The 19,311-nt window shown below is 47.9% G+C and overlaps 1 long non-coding RNA gene across 1 annotated transcript in view; it reads right to left on the bottom strand.

Annotated features, from left to right (window-relative positions):
* Positions 1–12,759, bottom strand: part of LOC121836317 — a 29,386-nt gene extending 16,627 nt beyond the window's left edge. The window contains exons 1-2 of the long non-coding RNA XR_006077880.1: positions 12,721–12,759; positions 9,027–9,077 (exon numbers count right to left, since the gene is read on the bottom strand). This is a non-coding gene — a long non-coding RNA (uncharacterized LOC121836317). The remainder of the gene's footprint in view (positions 1–9,026; positions 9,078–12,720) is intronic.
* Between the last annotated feature and the right edge of the window lie 6,552 nt (positions 12,760–19,311).

Genomic DNA, 19,311 nt, shown 5'->3' with positions numbered 1-19,311 from the left:
CGGGACAACACGAGCAGCAGCTGATCATCCATGGATAGATAAGGTGACCTTCTCTGCGGACCTTGACTTTCCTTGTGAGCTTCATAACCTGCCTGAACAAACTTGTAAAAGGCGAGAAATCTCTCCAGGGAGTCGAATCCCGTGTAGAAGGCCAGTTTCTTTGGGTCCTGTTGCACGGCTGTGAGCGTGAAGTTCTGAAAGGGGATTGTAGCATCGATGACCTCCTCTGCTTTGTCATACATCTCCTCAAGATGGGCTACTTTCTTCCGCAGAGCTTCATTTTCTTTCTGTAGACGGTCGTTGTCCTTGCGCAGTTTCTCGTTTGCAGAAGCGAGCTCCTCTAGCTGCCTGATGCGATCACGCAGGGCTTGATCGATACATCCTGTGATGCTGTACTGGTGGTCTGCCAGATGGGGAGATAGCAAAATAAATATCACATCATTTTTGCAGTCAAATATCAAAACAAAAAACTAGGCTTTCTCCTTGTAATTGCCTTGGCTCTGCCAAATAGCATATCATGTGCCATACAAAAAAAGCATCACATGTTAAAGGGGCCAAGAAACGATATGCATTTGGATGTTCTGCACCTCATACAAGCATACTGACGTCTGTAGCACAAATATAATCTATATAATAATCTATATACCACAAACCAGAGGCTCCCCTGCCAAGGTTATATTCTGAGGAATAGAAGGCTAATTTACAGTCAGAAATCACAATGTTGAGAAAGCCTAGGGTTCACACCAGGGTGACGACACTTGAATACAGACGGCTTATGAACTGGACCCAAGCACTGAGTGAGCACCTGACTATTTGGTTACAATCAATGCCATGGTAACTATTGGGGCTTGGGCTTGTGTCTAATCACTGCGCCAACAGTAGCAGCTAACCCCTAACAGTAATCATGTGATTATTTTACCTGGCTGTGAGGAAGAGCAGAATATTGCTTGTTCTCAAGCTTTATTGTGCGACAGCAGCATTTAGCAGAAGTAACTGAGTCGGTTTATGACCTCTTTAATGCTGCTCTGTTCCACACGAAGGAGCTATAATGGGAATGCTGGCTATTCGCCTTGAGATCCGATCGTCAGGGGTGCTGCGGGGAAATGCGGAACTAAGCTTTGTTCTACACTTACTTGGAGCACGGAGAATGCTGCGGACGCTAACTCGAAGCCCTGAGAGGCTCCGGTGCAGCGTTCGTGCGCATGCATTGGAGTCAACTGCGAATTCTAAGAGCATGCATAGCCTTGCCCGTGCTCCATAACAAAAGTGGGGATGGTTTTTTTGTGGACGCCAGAGAATCGCCGCTTGTCTTGTAGGAAACAATGGATAAACAAAAGCATGTGTCCCCACTTTTCAATCTGGATCTTGAGGCAAATAACATGCAAGCAGGGCTGTGGCAGCATCTCCTTTGTACCTGGCAGACAATGAAGTGAGGGTGTGACCGCAATCTGAAAGAACAACTCCGCGGGTACCTTGCATGTGCGGTATCTTAGAGTGCACCGTGCCATATGGTGCTGCGAGTATGGAACGGCCACAACTTGCGTGCTATAGCCAGCGGTGACTGAGTTAGTACAGTTTGTAAAGTTCGACGTACTGCATGTAAGTGTTCCATGCACCTATCGGGACTGCTGCACAGTTGACAGGGATGCCAAATAAACAGACGAGCAACACTGATGCTCAATGTTAGGAGCTTACCGCTAGCTATTACATCATCAGTGTCAGGGGCACCAGCGGAGGCCAAGGGGCTGCCGGGTTGTGCTGGCTCCTGGCTAGCAGGCAGGGTCACGGTCTGTGCCAGGTCAAGGTCCGACAGAAAGTAGGCCGGCAGCGGCTGCAGCGCATGGCGCTTCCTTGCGCAGATCATGTTTGGGACCTTTGGGCAGGCCGCAACATCTGCAGGCAAGGATAAGGCAATTGTTCACGCAATTATTTTATAAGCATTACATACCGGCTGGAATTCTGTCTAGCACAGGGCACAGCTTACACTGTACGGAGCACATAACATGTCAAACAACCAAGAGCTCAGCTGGATCAATAGCGGTCACTGTTTCTACCCTTTGGTAGCTGGTCTGGAATGTTGTAGCCAAATAGCGATTGTTGCAGTTCTTTCTGAGACGAAGTGCATTCAACAGCCACCGGCGTATAAAAGAAGGGAACAAAGTTTATATCCTTATTCAACATAGTTTGGCACACAACAAAAGGTTTGTCCCAAGCGAGCCAATCAGAGTACACTTCTCTAGTAAAGAGCTGTCACATACATTTGACTTCAACACTTCAATCAGTTCACAGGGGTTATAGAGTCTGCCACCTGCCATGTTACTGTGAAATCGACTATATTCGGTGCCATCTTAGGCTGTCCATACTTGCCTAAAGGGCCCTTTATTAAACATAATTATATTTCCGCATTCATATGTGTTTCCATTTGTGACACGAACGATATGCACAGCTGCAACTTCTTACAAAGCAGTTGGCTCAAGCATATTACGACCGCAAACTCCTGACAAGGCATGTCCAACTCTATCTGCTTGAATGGTCACTAGGAAGCTGCCTAGTCAAGCAAACACGGTGGACAGTAATTATAGAGTCCTTGCACCTGACGTCAGTTTTCGCTCAAAATATTTCTAGAATTCATGTTGGTACATTTTCTCCTATGTTTTTCTATGTGCTAAGAGAGTGTTTTCCAGCTCGCTGAAGTCCTCTTGCATTGTGACCGACTGTGTCAGATAGAGCAGTCGGAAATATAAAGAAGCATCGTCTGGTACCGTTCAAACACACTGCTGTTATTTAGAGTCGAGATGAGCTGGCACTTCAATGTACGACAGGAAACATGCAGAGCCTTCACTACTTTCCACAACGAGAGAGCTGGATTAAAAGCTGTCATTTGGGGCCATCAGAGATGAAGGCAGCAGAGCGACATCCCCTGGTGCCTTGAGCAGCAAGCTAGCTAAGCCAAGCCAAATCCTTGAAAAAGGCAGTCAGTAGGTTTATATGCCACCTATTCCCACTGCAAATTTAATGACGGACGAGAATGTTATACTTTTTCAGTTTCAGTGATATCCTTGATGCTACTTAACCGCACGTCGCAAAACCTCTTTTCGATTGCAGTCCATTTGCGTCGTCTAGCCGTTGAGAGATCTCATGTATTCAGACAAAACATTGTTATTATGTCTGCAGCTCTACAAAATCTGACATTACGATTGCTTGAAGCTCCGTCTTTTTCTATGAGAGCGATGATTGCTTCCGTAGGTCACGTATTTCGCCATGCTCACTGGGTAGCACCGCTGTCCACAAATCACCAGACGCCACCAGCAGTGACGTAGCTCACGTGAGAAACGACCCATGTATACAGTGATCACAAGCAAGAATATAAGCAGGGAAAAACAACTATTGCAGAAAGAAACAAAAATAGGCAAATAACATACACTTCGGAAATGTCCTGGTTGGAAAAAACCGGGGAGCTTTGTCCTCGTACTTCTTTCTCCCAGTTTCGTTAAAATGAGCGCCGCATATTCTGCTGTCAGAGGTTGGCGTCCACAGAGAGAACCGTCCAGTGGTACCTGCATGCAAAAGAAGCAGTTAGCACCATATTAAGATTCACCCATTCAACTTTGGAGCAAGTGCAACTCAATCTCAGTGGTAAGAATGGATGCAGCAGCCGTGGCGTCTGAACAGGGGCGTCAGTAAACTATCCGGGCAAGGGGGTAGAATTCAGTTCTCCTCCTCCCCCATCGTCACCCCACCGCCTTCTAAACACTTCCAGTACCATTGTGCAGCGGGCACTAAGAACAAGCACATAGTTTATGCCTAACAAACCTGGAGTGGATGCACGCTGAAAATGATAGAAGCACTGTGAGAGTATCTTTGCTTTAGCTGTAGGGTAGTGAGATGAAGCGACATTCCTGCGATGCAATCAAATATTGGTATGTCGGTGCAGGTGGAAGTGGCCAAGAGAGTGAAAAGGGCACATGCAACATCTGGGATTCTTTGAGATTGTCTTTTTTGTTTCAGTCGTATGTTGCACTTATAGGTCAAAAATAATGAATGCTATTTTTATTTTTAAAAAAAATGTGTTTCGCAGGTATGTTGTACATATGGGTAAAATGACTTGGGCCACGTCGGACAGTACACACACTGTACCTTCCTGATCATTGTCAGGAAAGTGTAGATAACAAGTAAAAAAATATGGTAAATACCTTTCCTGTTGATTCGCTGTACCCAAATGTTGCGTAGATGGCTGTTCTTCGGAAAGCGATTCCAGGACACATGCTTGGCAGTGAGAGTGGTGTGGGCACAGCCCGGTACACAGCAGGTTGTACCGCCCGTCATGTGGCTTCTGAGGGTGACCTAAGAAGATACTACATTCAGCTGACATCTCGAATAGTGAAATAAATAAGTGAAGTGACCATCAGTTTCAAAGTTGCAGTTGCTGACATAACTCGCTTGCTAAGGGCCCGCTCAACTCACAACCGCTGTTAAGAGCGATTGTGAAGCTATGCGATGTACTACATACGCATACCAGCCGCGACGATGAATCACCGGCGCTCGCGGACGGTCAGCGAACGCGAGAAAAGTGACGCCGCGCGGACGGTTGTTGACGAGCGCTGCCGAGGCACGCCGACCGCTGGTACAGCTTCGCAAGCGTCCGAAGGGCAAAAAGATCGCAACGACAAAGCACCGTCCCGAATGTTGAGCACGCAAGCAGTACTCGATATCCCACGCTCACATTTCACAGGGCGAGCGCATCACGAAGCGAAGGCATGTCGGCCTTCGCTTCGTGATGACTACTTTATTTCTCTGCTTACAGCGGTGACATTTGTAGTGATGTTCGAAACTGCTCTCTCGCGACCGCACACGAGTTAAATGAACGGCCTAGGAGCGGGATAGAGCGTAACGGCAACAGTCAGTACTCACCCCGGGAGCGGCGAACGAAGCGGCGTGGTGTCCGTCGACGGCCGCGTCGAAAACGATGGAATATGCACAAAAACACGTAATATACAGAAGAAATACAAAGCGCTGAACGAAATAGATACACTTATGAACAAGAAAAATACACTGGAGTAGATAAAAAAGAGGATTATTAAGTATAAACAACGAAGATGAAAAGTATGTCTAGAGCGAGGTGATGCGATTCCAACGGAGAGCAGCCAGACGACGGGGGCCGACAGAACACCGATCCCAAGATTCCTCGCGCGCGCGCCGGGGCGCTTGGGAGGACTGCAAATGGTCTATTGCACAACCTTGAACAACAAGACCCCCCTCGGCCTTCGGCCGTCAATCAGCTTCGTATGCGGAAACGCTATCTTCCCTTCCCTCCCCCCTTTTCTTCCCTCTCAACCTTCTCTCCCTTCTTTTCTCCCTCTTGCTCGTTCCCCCTTTCCCCACCGACGGTTGTTGGTGCAGACTTCGCTGGCGTCAAATATATGTTGTTGTAAACTGAAAGCTTGTACATGTCTGTTTTTGTCCCTCTGTTTGTTTTGTGCTTTCTTACTGTTAGAAAAATGGACATGGGACGAAGTTTGCCAGTCCGCTTTTCAGAAAATCAAAGCTGCGATGACTTCCCCACCGATCTTAGTTCATTATGATCCCAAAAGACCCCTGCAGCTCGCCTGTGACGCATCGCAATACGGCATAGGCGCCGTTCTTTCTCAAGTTTCTCCGGACGGAACAGTTCAACCTGTGGCTTACGCGTCTCATATCTTATCGGAGGCTGAAAAGAACTACAGTCAGATTGAGAAAGAAGCACTGGCCCTGATCTTTGGAGTTAAAAAATTCCACGTGTATATTTACGGCCGTTTCTTCACCTTGATTACGGACCATAAGCCTTTGCAGACCATTTTCGGCCCGAAAACAGGCATTCCAGCAATGGCTGCTGCGCGGATGCAGCGCTGGGCAGTGACGCTGTCTACGTACAGCTACTCGCTTCAGTTCAAGAAATCAAGTGACAACGCTGAAGCAGACTGCTTCTCAAGATTGCCACTTGACATTGTGGCAGATGAATCTACCGAAGGAAACGAAACTTTTTATTCTCTGCGTCTAGATACGCTACCTGTCACCAGCCGTGACATTGCTCGTGCCACACGCCACGACCCTTTGTTAAGCAAAGTACTCGACTTGACACACGTGGGCTGGCCATCGTCCATCACTGACAAGGAAATGAAGCCTTTCTTTGACAGACGTCTGGAGCTCACTGTGCATCAAGGGTGTCTGATGTATGGCATGCGGGTAGTCGTACCACCAAAACTGCGCTATCTCCTGCTTGAAGAGATACATCTGGGTCATCCAGGTATTGTCAGAAGCAAGGAATTAGCCAGGAGCTACATCTGGTGGCCTTCAATTGACAATGACCTGGAAGAGCAAGTGAAAGCATGTCAAGAATGCTATCAACAGCGGAACGAGCCAGTCCCCGCGCCCCTCCACCCTTGGGCATGGCCGACATCGCCCTGGCAAAGGGTGCATTTGGATTTCGCGGGTCCAGTCAAGGGGAAGATGTTTTTGGTCGCCGTAGATGCACACTCAAAGTGGCCCGAGGTCTATGTGATGGAGAAGACGACATCATAGCACACGATCCAACGTCTTCAGGACTTGTTTTGTCGTTTTGGTGTACCTTAGTCCATTGTTACGGACAACGGTCCACAGTTCGTCTCAACAGAATTCAAGGCTTTTATTAAGAATCTAGGAGGACGTCACATCTTGAGCGCGGCCTATCACCCGAGTACTAATGGCCTCGCGGAGAAGTTTGTCCAGACATTAAAGTCTGCTCTCCGAAAAGGACGACCGCAAGACTCCCTGGAGTTGACGGTACAAACGTTTCTTCTGACGTACCGCAATACCCCTCACTCGACGACAAAGGAAACACCTGCCAGTTTATTCTTAGGCAGAAGACTTCGCACAAGACTCGATGCCATTAAGCCTTCCGTTGGGGGAAGAGTAGGACATCAACAGTTCGTCCAGACCTCGCAGCGAAAGGCACGAACAAGGATTTTTAGTGTTAACGACAATGTTCTCGTGAGGAACTATAGAGGCTCCCAGAAGTGGATTCCCGGCACAATTCTCAAGCAATCTGGCCCAGTGTCGTACCAGGTTCGAGTCACGACTGCTCGGGGCATATATATCTGGCGCCGTCACCAAGACCAGATGCTTCATCGTCGTGAAAACTCGATGCAAGCCACATCAGACGGATTCTTGCCCGACCTGAGGGTTCCAGAGAACTGCGCCGACGAGAGTGTGGTCAGTGAGTGTGCAACCACCCCACAGAGGGCAACCGACAATCCCGCTGTGCAACAGCGCTACCCCACAAGACATCGCCGTCCTCCAGACAGATACGACTCATAACGTTTTCGGTATTGTGTGCAGTGTGTGTTTTCCTTTGGTTTCTTCAATTACGCCGGGGGAAATGTTATATGTGTGGCAGTGCTCGTGCCTTGACGTGCAGCGTGCGCGCGAGGCTATCGCGTGAACTGACTGACTGCCTACCCGAGCGACAGCATGCAGCCGTGTTCTAACCGGGCTGATTTCTGTAACCCGTTTTATTGTAAATACACCGCAACTCCATACCTTTTGAAGATTTGCGTTTACTCTTACCCCCGTGTGTTGGACGCTGGACCTTTCTAGGAGGAATGTTCGAGATAACGAGCGCAAAAGATACGGAAGCCAGCGTGGCCTTGCCGAGTCAGTCTGGCCCTATAGTTCGAAGCTCGAACATTCTAGGACTGAATGTTCGAGATACCGCGTCTGCTACACTCTACACTCTCGCGCTGGCCAGCTGTGACGCCGACACTTCGACGCTCGCCGCTACTTTCTCGACGCTCGTTCTTCCTTATAGTTTCTGGTACGAGTTCGCCGATGAAGCGTTTCATTTTAGTTTTACGTTTGTCTATATCATTTTTGTTTTTCATCCGCGACAATATTTTCATTTTTGTCGTTCGCCGAGATCCCTCCATTGGTGGCCGCGACTGGCTCTTCTGTGTGCTTTGTGGGAAAGTATCGTCCCTGGCAGCTTGAGAAGCGAAGGCCGTGGTGTTGCACGAGTATCTTAGTACATCGCACTTCAGCCAATGAGGTTTCGGCATTGGCCGAATGGAATCGCGAAGCAAAGAGCGCGAACATACTAAGCCATGCCCTATGTTTCTTTAGTTGTCGATGATTACTACACCACTTAACTTGTTAGACGATATCAGTGTAATGGGATGGGGAATAGACGACATCATTGTGTAATGGGATGGGGATGTCTAGCGCAAAACGTTCTTTGGCTGGTTGCTCCGAATTTCGTGAAGCCGTGGCCTGTGACGTCCCATAATGCAACGCGCGCAGTGTTGCATTATGGGGACGTCAGAGATCTACGCACCAATTCAGTTTTTCCTCTAAATTTAGCGGGGAAGTTGAACTGGTGCATGAGTCACGAGACATCAGGTCACGTGATGTCTATTTCCCCGCTGAATATAGCGGGAAAATTAACGTCTCGTGAGCTACACACCAATTCAGGCTCCCTCATCCCCCTGAGTTTAGCGGGAAAGTTGACGTCACGTGACCTATACGGCAACTTAGTTTCACCTCTAAATTTAGCGGGAGGATTAACATCACGTGACCCGTGTCATGTGATGCGAGAACGTTTCACGTATGGAACACAATTGCCCAGCCGTAGAATTTTTAGTGCAGTGTCCGATGTAGGCCGGCGTTACTCGCGGAAAGAATGCAAAACTTACAATCTTTGAAAACAAATTTATAAAAAAATAATTTTGTATGACTTCAATGAAAGTATACCGTCTTAACCTTAAGAAACACTGGGAGACACTTGTTTTATTCGCGCTTCTCGCTTCGTAGTTCGTACTGCGGCGTTTTCTTTCTTTTTATTTGCTAATGCAGCGATGTCAATGCAGCAATGCCAAAATAAGATGTTTGGGTTTTCTGCGTTTCCTCATTTGTAAGCGACCCAAACCTCCTCTCTCGCCCCCGATTTGAGGAATACACGAATTACAAAATCACCATGACATCATAAGCCGTTTGTTCGAAACTTTGATCCAACTCACTTCTTTCAGGTGGTGCCTGATTTTTTCCAGCTCGTCGGGATCGTACTTGGCCTGTGGCAAATATAAACACGTGAATACCGTTGGCACAGGGGGGCGCCGTTCTATCCTCGTCCGCTGTAGTGTTCCCCGGGCGTTTTGAGAGTAGCGAGTTTTAGTAGACCGCGTTTCTCCCTCCGCTAAGCCACTCCCCTACCCGGAACTCTACAGCCATGGCCATCGGCACGCAGGCGCAGAGGCGGTTTCTTCGTAGCGGAGGGGAAACACGGTCTACTAAAACTCCTTAGTATTTCCGACTGCTCGATTGGGTTCATGTGTACGGTTTAGGGGCTGCGTTTGCGATAACAAGCTGCGAGGATCGTGGCGAAAAAAGCGTCCATCGCCCGCGAGCGTAAACTTTGCTCCAGAACATGTACTATACACGTTACTGAAATTAAGCAACTAAACTTCCTTACTCGTTACTCACTCAAAAAGTAACAAAGCAAGGCTACTCGTTACCGAAGAGGGTACTTCAGAACACCGTGTTCTGATTGGAATGATTAGTGGGTAGACTTAAAGCTATAGATGCCTTTGTCTCCACTGCGCTCATCGAACGCTTTAAAACGCAGGACGCCGGCGTCCGGTGTTTGGCTCTCGTATTCGAACGCGTTCAACGAGTGCAGTAGAGACAAAGGCTGCTATAGCTTTAGGTCTACCTAGAGCCACTGAATGAGCTGCGCTTAGAGTATCGGCACTCCGTTCCCCGGCATTCTTGTGGGCGCCGCCATTTTGGCTCGTATGCAGAGCAGACGCAACTGCCGATCGTCATGATTCAAAAGTGCGACTTCCTCAGCATTAGATTCGGTGTTAGGAACCTCATGCAATATTGCTTTCCTCTGTCACGAACTGTTGAAACATTTGTAGAGAGCGGAAAAGTGTTTCCTGTGATTTCAGATAAAGCTTCAGATAACTGGCAACCATGATTTTACGACACAAAATGGCCAAGTGTCGTTACTCTGAAGCGTAGCTTATTTAGTGGCACTAGGTCTACCCACTAATCGTTCCAATCAGAACTCGGTGTTCTCACGTTCCCGCTCGCTCTTGTCTCTCCTCCTCTCCCTCAGTTTCTCGACCTATACTTGCATCAAATACTTTACTATAGTTGATGACGCGTTAAAGGGCGAGGGAAAGAAAGGCTGGGAGGAGGAAGCAGATGAATTGCTGGAGAGGGTAGGAGGAAACATCCTCCTCCCCCCAGTATTCCGCCTGCTTTCTTCTCCCCAGCCTTCCTTTCCCTCGCCCTGAACTCTAAACCTGTCGCCGACTATTGGGGAGGAGATCTGGGAGTGCCCCACTCCCAGATCCCTATACGGCCAAATCCGAAACTAACGCTGTGTGGCAAAACAAACCCGTCGACCGCAGTTATTAGAACGTTGGTCATTACTGCATTCGCTGCCATAAAAGACGACGACACGAGGCTCGGTAATGTTATATAACGCTGTTCTTTTCTCCTAAATGCATCTAGATAAAGTCAGTCTAGCCTCTCTTGCGTTCAATGTCATCGAAGTCCTCGTGAATGGCAAAACAACCGCATGCGTGGTAGTGGAGGATTAAGAGGACGGGTCCGGGATATCCTGTTGAATTTAGTACGTGTAAAAATTTAGAGCGGAGAAACCGGGAAAGGGGGTGGGTGGGGGTTCTTCAACATATGATATGCTGACCCCGCCCTCTAAACACCCCCGCGCGCAGGTGTCGGGCCAGCCGCATCGAGTCTGCCGCGCGCCCTGGATCCTGCGTGGCCGGTGCGGCGTCCGTGTTTTTCAGAATTATTCGCGAAACACGCACATCACTTTTCAGTTACCCTGTCTCTTGCGACAGTCATGGGCGACATCGGCGAAAGCAAGCCATGTCTCGTTGAAGGAGAGGACGCCTGCTCTACTGCGATCACGTCATCGAGTGCAGCGTTGCACCAGAGCCGACGGCGGACAGTGTCCGTACCGTCGCGTACGTGCTGCAATCCTCCGCGCTGTATATATACCCGGTTCGAAAGCATGCTTCGGGTACTGGGGTACGCAGAGAGTGCGCACCATCTTCGCTACCAACAAATATGCAGCGAGCGTGGAAACGATGCCGCGTACGCTAGGCGAGTGCTGGCGTCCGAGTTGTTTGGCACACCGCGATTGTTTCTGGTGATGACGATGGTGATAATGAAAGTGCGCCCCCTATAGTTCGATCTCCTCGCCAATAGGAAGAATACTTTCCGAAAGTACATGGGAAAAGACGACAACCAAGAACCGCGGAAACACGCGTGACGGCTGCAGCGGCGCCGTCTTCGAATCCGCGACCCCGTCAACCGCACCGCCTTCCATGGGCTTCGCCTGGTCACGTGCTATGGCAGCGAGAGGAAGGGGGGAGGGAGGGGGGGAAGAGGCGTTGCCAAATAAACCACTCAACCAGGGGAGGCCCTGTGCGCGGCCGTCGTTCTGCCTAATGCAACTGAGAAGAATGTCCGGTATTTCCCTTGAAGTATTTGCTTGTATTGTACACGTTCCGCTCCAGAAGTGACTAAACACCGTCATGGGTTACCACGTGAAAAAGCAACAAAAATACGTTACACGTTCCCTCTAGGAAAGGAACTAGGTCATTACTTTGTTACAGAAAAAAAAAAAAAAAAGAAGCTAGGTACTATAAGTAACGCGCTACTTGCGTTACTTGCGCGCTACTTGCGTACAAGCCTCCTTCACTCGGTTCCTTCGCCCGCTATCTTCCCGCTCGCCTCGCGGCAACGCGCATGCGCATAAAGTACCGAGCTGCGCCATGGCCCGCCATTAAATTCCAAGCGCTCTCCGTAATCGGAATCTTAAAAGTTTTGTGGAGCGCAAGTTATTCTGCATCTTTTGCAGGGGTTGTGGTGACGTCCGAATGCCGAGCTCTGCTTGGTTCCGAATGAAGGACAGTGGGTAGACCTCAAAGAAGCTTTCTTTGAGGTCTACCCACTGTGCTTCATTCGGAACCAAGCAGAGCTCAGCGTCGTTCTGACGTAAAGTGGAGATTTGGACCAGTTGGTTCATTGCAAGCAAAAAGCGCCGAAAAAATACAGGAACACAGACAAAGGGAAGCGCCTTGTCCTGTTTCCCTTCGTCTGTGTCCCTGTATTTTTTCGGCTCTTTTTGCTTGCTTGTCGTTCTGACGTCACGACAACTCCTCCGGAAGAAGCAGACGCCTTGCTTTCCGCATAGACTCGCTGGTTCCGCAGTATAGAACACTTAGATTGAAGAGATGGACCGACTCAAACCAGGGAGAGCTTTTTTTTTTTTTTTTTTGTAATTTAATAACGAACATTTTTTTCCGCACAGATTGGTTGCTCACGCGTATGCGTGTGAGCAACCATTTCGTAAAGGCGTGGTTCACACACAGACCGGCTAATCAACCCCGATCGAGCGGTTGCAAAGACTCTTAAATCTAGGCACACTCTGCACCGTTTCACATGTCGAGTCCGACCACTTATGCCACCGCAACGGATCGATGATAGTTAACTCACAAGAGAGAATCGTTAACGCACAAGAGATCGACGAGCGCCGAGACGATATACGCTTTTGGCGCAGCTTCATCGGCCGTGTCGGGTCGTAGCGTATGGTTGCGGTCGGGCTTAGGGTGAAATAGACGACTGTCCCGACCCCTGGCGACATCAGAGCTCGCAATATTTTGAAGGAATCACCTTTTGCAGCTCCGCGTCTATCTGGCGCAGTTCATCCCGGAGGCTTTCGACCTGGAAGACCGCGCGTGTCGCATTAGTGGACCAAAGAAAACATGCCAAAGTAACAGAGAGGAAAACAACAACAACAACAAAAAAACTCAGTCTTAATACGGATCGGCATGTTAAGTTGAACTTATTCACTGACAAAAGCCTCAAAAAATCATTCCTTTACTCTTACATACACAACTAGAAACGAGCTCAAAGCTCGCTCACTCTCACACTCATCTCAACCGCACTCAAGAACTCGTGAACTCAACCGAAGGAACTCGCGCTCCTACACCGAACTTACGAACTTGCCGAGCACACGAACTCACGCCGTTCACCGAAATTACTCGCGAAATCGAGCCCCTCGTCGGACTTGGAAACTGGCCGAACTCAAGCCCCTCATTGACCTCATGCACGTCCCTCACTCTACCTCAAACTTGCGAGTCTTCGAGGCCTACGAACTCACTCTCAACTCGCGTCTGAGAGTAAGGGTGAGTGAGCTATGCGCGAGTGCACTCGTGAGTGAGTATTACCGAGGTATCCCCAAAGAACAAACGTATATGGCGCGTCGACAAAGTTCGAAAATAAAGTTGTACCCCTTTGTGGTAGTTCCGTTTCTCCTCAGGGTCGCTGGATTCGGGTGGTTTCTGTGTAAAAAAAACATAAAAAAACAAGAGACAACAAGACACGCCTCAGACATTGTTTGCAGACTGTTTTTTTTTTTTTGTATAATATATTGCCGGTGTTATAGCGGCTTACGACATATTCACACGACGGACCGAATCGCGATTTTTCATCCGCGGATCGTCTATCGCGTGACCAGCTCGCGTCACGTTACGGTTGAATTTAGTTGGGAAAAATGACATCCCCCGTAGTCGGGGCCAGTACGTACAGCGCGACTTGAACCCCTTGACGTCGCGCGATTACCTGGCGTCAATTGCCCGCTAACTTTAGCGGCGAAATCGGCATCGCGTGACGTCGTGGCATCCCGTTACGCTTCAACTTGAAGCTGCGACGTCAAGTTTCCCGCCAAAATTAGCGGGAAGAAAATGATGCTACGCGACGGCGTTATAGTTCACACGACCACGACCTGCGACCTGACACCGTGACGCCGATTTCCCCGCTAAATTTAACGGGGAAACGAATAAGCGTTAGACGTTCTCCTTTACTCTCCGAAAAGTCTGTTTCGCAGCATCTGACAAGATTGTAATTATTGCTTCTTAAACAAGTAATTATATGCATTTCAAGACATTGAAAATAAAAGTTGCTCGTAATTTCTCTTTTTTTTTTCTTTTAACCTTTTTCAGAAGTTATCGATTCCAGCTGCGATGCCAAAGTTCCGATCTGCTCGATTCGTATTAACTGATTGGTTTAGAACCGCAGAAAGTACGGAGTGTCCATAGGCACCGACAACTTAAGAAACTTTGGGATATGGAAAGTTCTGGGAATCCTTTTATGGCTCCGAAGTCGATGAGATGAGCCGATAATGAGCGCCGATAAGAAATGCCCTGGCGGAGAGCGACGCCACCATTTCTTGAAGCGTCGGTGACGGTAATGCTCACGAAAGACCAGTCACCGTTGAAGGAAGAGTGTTAAAAATTCGAAGCAACTTTCCTTTCAACTCACCTTGTCCAGATATTCGTTTACCGCGGCTATTGCCTTCTTGATATCCGCGACCTGAAAAAAAAAAAAAAAAGTATTCTGCTAAACAGACTTGAGAATCGGCGTTAAGATAAGAATGTTTCATTATTGATACACAACTAATTATAAAGCTTGCACCGTTGTCCGGCGTCTTGTATACAAACACCTTTCAAAAGAAAAAAAAATTTTGTCTGGTGTCTGTGGAACGCCTTCTGATCATATATGTGCTGTATAGGTCTGTTGCGGGTATGTCCGCGTTTACAAAGCTCAGTGACTCAGCATTTTTTTTCCTGGGGGTGATGAGCGATGAAAAGGCCTACATAAATTGCCGCTTGTCAATATAGAGCCGCAATTTCCATTTTGCTGCGAGAGCAGACAGGCTATGCGAAGCGCAAGTTCGTCTGCTTCTTTTGCAGGGGTTTTGGTGACGTCAGAAAGACGGCGAGCTCTGATTGGCTCTGGGTAGACCTCGATACTGCTTGCTTTGAGGTCTACCCACTATCCTCCAAGCAGAGCCAATCAGGGCTCGATGTCTTTCTGACGTCACGACAACCCCTGCAAAAGAAGCAGACAAACTTTCGTTCCGCATTTAAGATCAAAAACCCGCAGTCACTCTCCGCTCCTATATAGCTCTTCCGACCCAGCCAGCACGTTCGTCCGGGTGCATGGAATAAATTAAAACGAGTAGTTTGTGCATTTTTCCGCAAGGGGGCTAGTTGCAGCCCTTCCAAAATGGCGCTTTCCCCGAAAGACGCGCGCCGGCCGCCTTCGAGAAGTAAGTGCATCATTTTGCTTTCTTTTTTTGTGTTCATTTTCAAAACTAGGAATTGGGAAGCAATCCTGAAACTCGCTAAAGAGCATTCGGCACACAACAAGCCCTATCAATATCACAATAAGGTGCCAGGCACGGTCAAAACAGCCACCCACACATTTATGCGGGGTGGGTATGGAGAATGAGAAAAACACCATGCAACGTCGCCATGAAAAAATGCTTGTTACTTAGATGTATTTTATTTTATTTCTAGAAATATTAAGTCCTGAACGCGATGCTGACCTGGAGGAAATTCTCAACATTCTCGAGTCGTCAGACATCGAGTGGTGCAGCAGAGATGACGACGCCCCCGATTGGCAGCTAGCTACATGCTCTAGATGCTAAAAGCAGTGATGATGAGGAGGAAAAGGAGGAAACTGCTTCGGTTCCTTCAACGTCGAAAGGGTTCTGTCCCCCCCCCCCCCCCCCCCCCCCCCCCTTCATCGTTAAATGCCACATTGAAGAAAAAGGCCAGAAACGGTTTATGGAAAAAGAAGACCTTCACCGAGAAGTCGCATCCGCTTCGAGCAAGTGAAGGAGACCATGAGCCCCCTGCTAATGGCACGCCATTGAGCTACTTTGTGCGATATTTCGACAACAAGTTTTTCGAGAACGCCGCTGAAAATAGGAGTATGTATCACTTGTCTGAGACGGAAAAGGTCTTGAATGTGACTCTGCAGAAGATCAAACAACTGTTGGGCATGCACATTATCATGGGTTGCATCCGTATTCCGCAGATACAGATGTACTAACGAAGGCGGCCTCAGCTTGAGCTTGTGAGCAGCATGGCACGTGTAGAGTTCAAAACGCTGAGAACATGCCGCTACCTTGCTGACACGGAGGGGCCACCTGCAGTGTCAGACGAGAACAAACTCTGGAAAGTGCAGCTAATAATCGATACTGTCAGAAAACGTTGCCATGAGCTGAAGAGGAGACCTTCTTTGTATTCCATTGAACTGATGATACCTTTCATAGGACGGTCCTCTCTGCAATAAAGGAAAACCACGGCCTGTGGGACTTAAAAAAATTTGTCCGGACCAATTCCGAGAGCCTAGCGATGTACTTTGAGATATATCGAGGGAAATCAACCCCCCCTTGCTGACACAGCACTTGGCCTTGGTTCTAATGTTGTTTTAAGACTTGCGAAAACCCTGCCGGAAAAGTCCGTCATCTTCCTTTACAGGTACTTTACAACAATTCCTCTCTTGAATGAGCTGCTCAAGAGGGACATTGCAGGAACAGGAACAGTAATAGAAAACCGTGTTATGAACATCTGGTTTCAAAGTGACAACACCCTGAAGCTGGGAGAATACTAGGAGTACACCCGTGGCGATGGAAATGGTGTTGTAGTCAAGTGAAAGGACAGCAGAGGCGTGACCCTTACATCAACTTCTACTGGGGCCGATGCTGTTGAACCTCTCTAGCGCTGGTCAAAACAGGAGAAGTACATCGACGTGCCAGCACCGGCTATTGTTCTGAGGTACAATGCGTGCATGGGAGACGCCGACAGTTGTGATCAGCTGTTAGAATATTACAGGATCGTAATCAAGACATGGAAATGGACTTCAAAGGCCAGCCTACACATGATCGACTTCTCTGTTTTCAACTGCTGGATGGAATACAGAGACGCCTGCAGGGCAAATGCTGTGCCACGACGAGACACCATAGACCTTCTGGACTTCCGCCTGGCAGGCGCTGAAGCTCTCCGCTCAACACACACACAAAAAAAAGAAGCGAAGCCGCGGAAGAGGATGACCTTTCAAATGGCCAGACTCAACAGCCTAACAAGGTGGCAAAGCTTCCCGGTGAAGATAAGCGTCTAAATTCGTTTGAGCACAGGCCCACCGTGAGCACCCTGAAAACTCCCCGAATATGCAGGCTGTCGGGATGCAACTCACGGTCGCGGACACATTGCGAAAAATGCAACGTTTACCTTTGGTCTCACAGGCAAGAGGAAGTGCTTCAAGTTATTTCATACTTCCCTGTGAGGCAAATGTGTGTGTGCAGCGATGTTTTCTTTTGCACCTATTTGTTTACAGTTGGTGAGATTCATATCTATAAAAGCCCGACCCAGCAATTTGTGTGGGTTTGTTCCGAAAGTGATAGAGTTTATTTTTTTCTTTTTAGTCTTTAGTTATGTTATAAGAAGCGCTCAATGGTCTGAAACTGCACAAAAAGTTTCATACTTGTGGTCAAGTTTTTCCCCGTAATACAAGCTTCCTTGTGAGCTAACAAAGCGGACATTTTCCAAGGTGTGGTGTGCATGAGAATTTTTAACTTACAAAGTGTGCACTAGTTGCAGACTATTCACCTAAGTATCTAAGGAAATACATTTTTTTTTCAGCCAAAATTTGTTTTTACGGGCTATGCAGTGGGTGCAGTCTATGGTCCGAGGAACACGGTAACTACTTTTTAGAAGTTATACGGTGCAAAAACTTACCAAATCCAATAAAGCACTTGAGAGACTAGAGGAACTATTAACGGATATCTGCCTTCGAAACAATGAACCTGTCGCTATCATATGGAAGTCATATTTAAAATGGGTGGAACGTTATCCTCAACTTTTTTGGCCATCAACGCCCCGGCGCATGCATTAAAATTAAAATTTCAATTGAAAAACAACGAACATCGGGATTTTCTCTAGGAATAGTTTAGCTGACAGTCATAAAATATAAATAAGCAATAATTTAACTTTTGGGCGCGTTTAAGTTTTCAATAACTCTTCATTTTTATTTTACATTTACTTTTCTTTTTTTAAATTACATTCACAAAATAGTCAAGTTCCGCTTTTCATGACAAAGTATCGCAACGATCCGAGGACCGTAATTTCCTGGGTATCATAGATCGCAGTCCAATTAGAATTTTGATGTTTCCCTGCAAATGTTATATTCTAGGGGATGTTTAAAAAAGCTGGCCATGCCCCCCACCCCCTTTTTTTTTAGACCCCCTCCCCCAAAAAAAAAATTTTAAATAGGCGTTCATAGTGTGAGTTGTCCGTAATAAGGAAACAACGATGCATGTATTCAACCCAGTTCGTACCCGAAAACGTTTTCTATATAGAAAGGTATCCATATTTACGCGGCTCGTATTATCGAGACACGTCATCAGAATCGGCTCAATCCAATCTTAAATGTTGTGCATCGTAATTCTCTAACTTGTTCTACTTCTGGCTACTTTTTTTTTTTGTCTTTGTTGGCGACGAGTGCTACAAAAAAAGCGTCGATGTGATTGTCCCTCCACGATTGGCAAAATGCTCATCTATGACGTGTTGAAGTGGGATTATTTTTGCTCTCGTTACGGTACTGAGGGCAAAGTGGGACTCTCAACTCTGGCGGTGTTGATTTAGGCACGTGACGAACGCAGAGCGTCAGTTCGTCTGTTTTGTGTCTACAAATCCTGGCTGCTAGTAGACGAGGACGAGGAAGAGGAGGGATACGAACGGAGCACCAGATGGACCGGCTGGTTTTTCCGTCCTGTCTTACATAGACGCTCGTATTAAAAACACAACAATTGGCGCAGCCGACAAAGCCTCAACTCCAGCATGAAGGTCGATCCACCACCGCCTTTCCTACCGTCCCCAGGCAAGCCTTCAATTCCATGGAACGAATGGTACGACATTTTCGAGACGTACATGATCGCTTCCGGCGGGTCGACGATGGCAGACGCCAGAAGAATGGCCATCCTACTCAGCTCACTTGGAGTTGAGGGTCAACGGACCTATCGCAGGCTACCTGACCTTCCAGACATGTCCGCAACGAACCGCGGTACATCACCAAGTACCTCAACTGCTCCTTCGGTTTTGGGCACTCCTGCAACGCCTGTTACCACTGCCTATGAAGCAGCGGTGAAAAAGTTGCGAAAATTAATCTTCCTGCCGACCATCAACCAAACGGTCGAGAGATTTGTTTTTTTTTGGTCCCGTGCTCAAATGCCCGGTGAGACAGCACAAAAGTACGTTACGGTCCTCGTGGCCTTTCCACCAATTGCTAATTCGGAGTAATGACAGATGAAATGATCTGTGATCAGCTCGTCGAAAAAACGGTCCATTCCGAAGTTAGGAACGGCCTCCTTTTAGAGTCCGAGCTTTTCCTGGAATCTGCTATTGCCATCGCCTC

This window comes from Ixodes scapularis, unplaced genomic scaffold, assembly GCF_016920785.2.
Source record: "Ixodes scapularis isolate PalLabHiFi unplaced genomic scaffold, ASM1692078v2 PGA_scaffold27__4_contigs__length_417560, whole genome shotgun sequence".
NCBI lineage: Eukaryota > Metazoa > Arthropoda > Arachnida > Ixodida > Ixodidae > Ixodes > Ixodes scapularis.
This window is presented reverse-complemented; position numbering and strand designations above follow the sequence as displayed.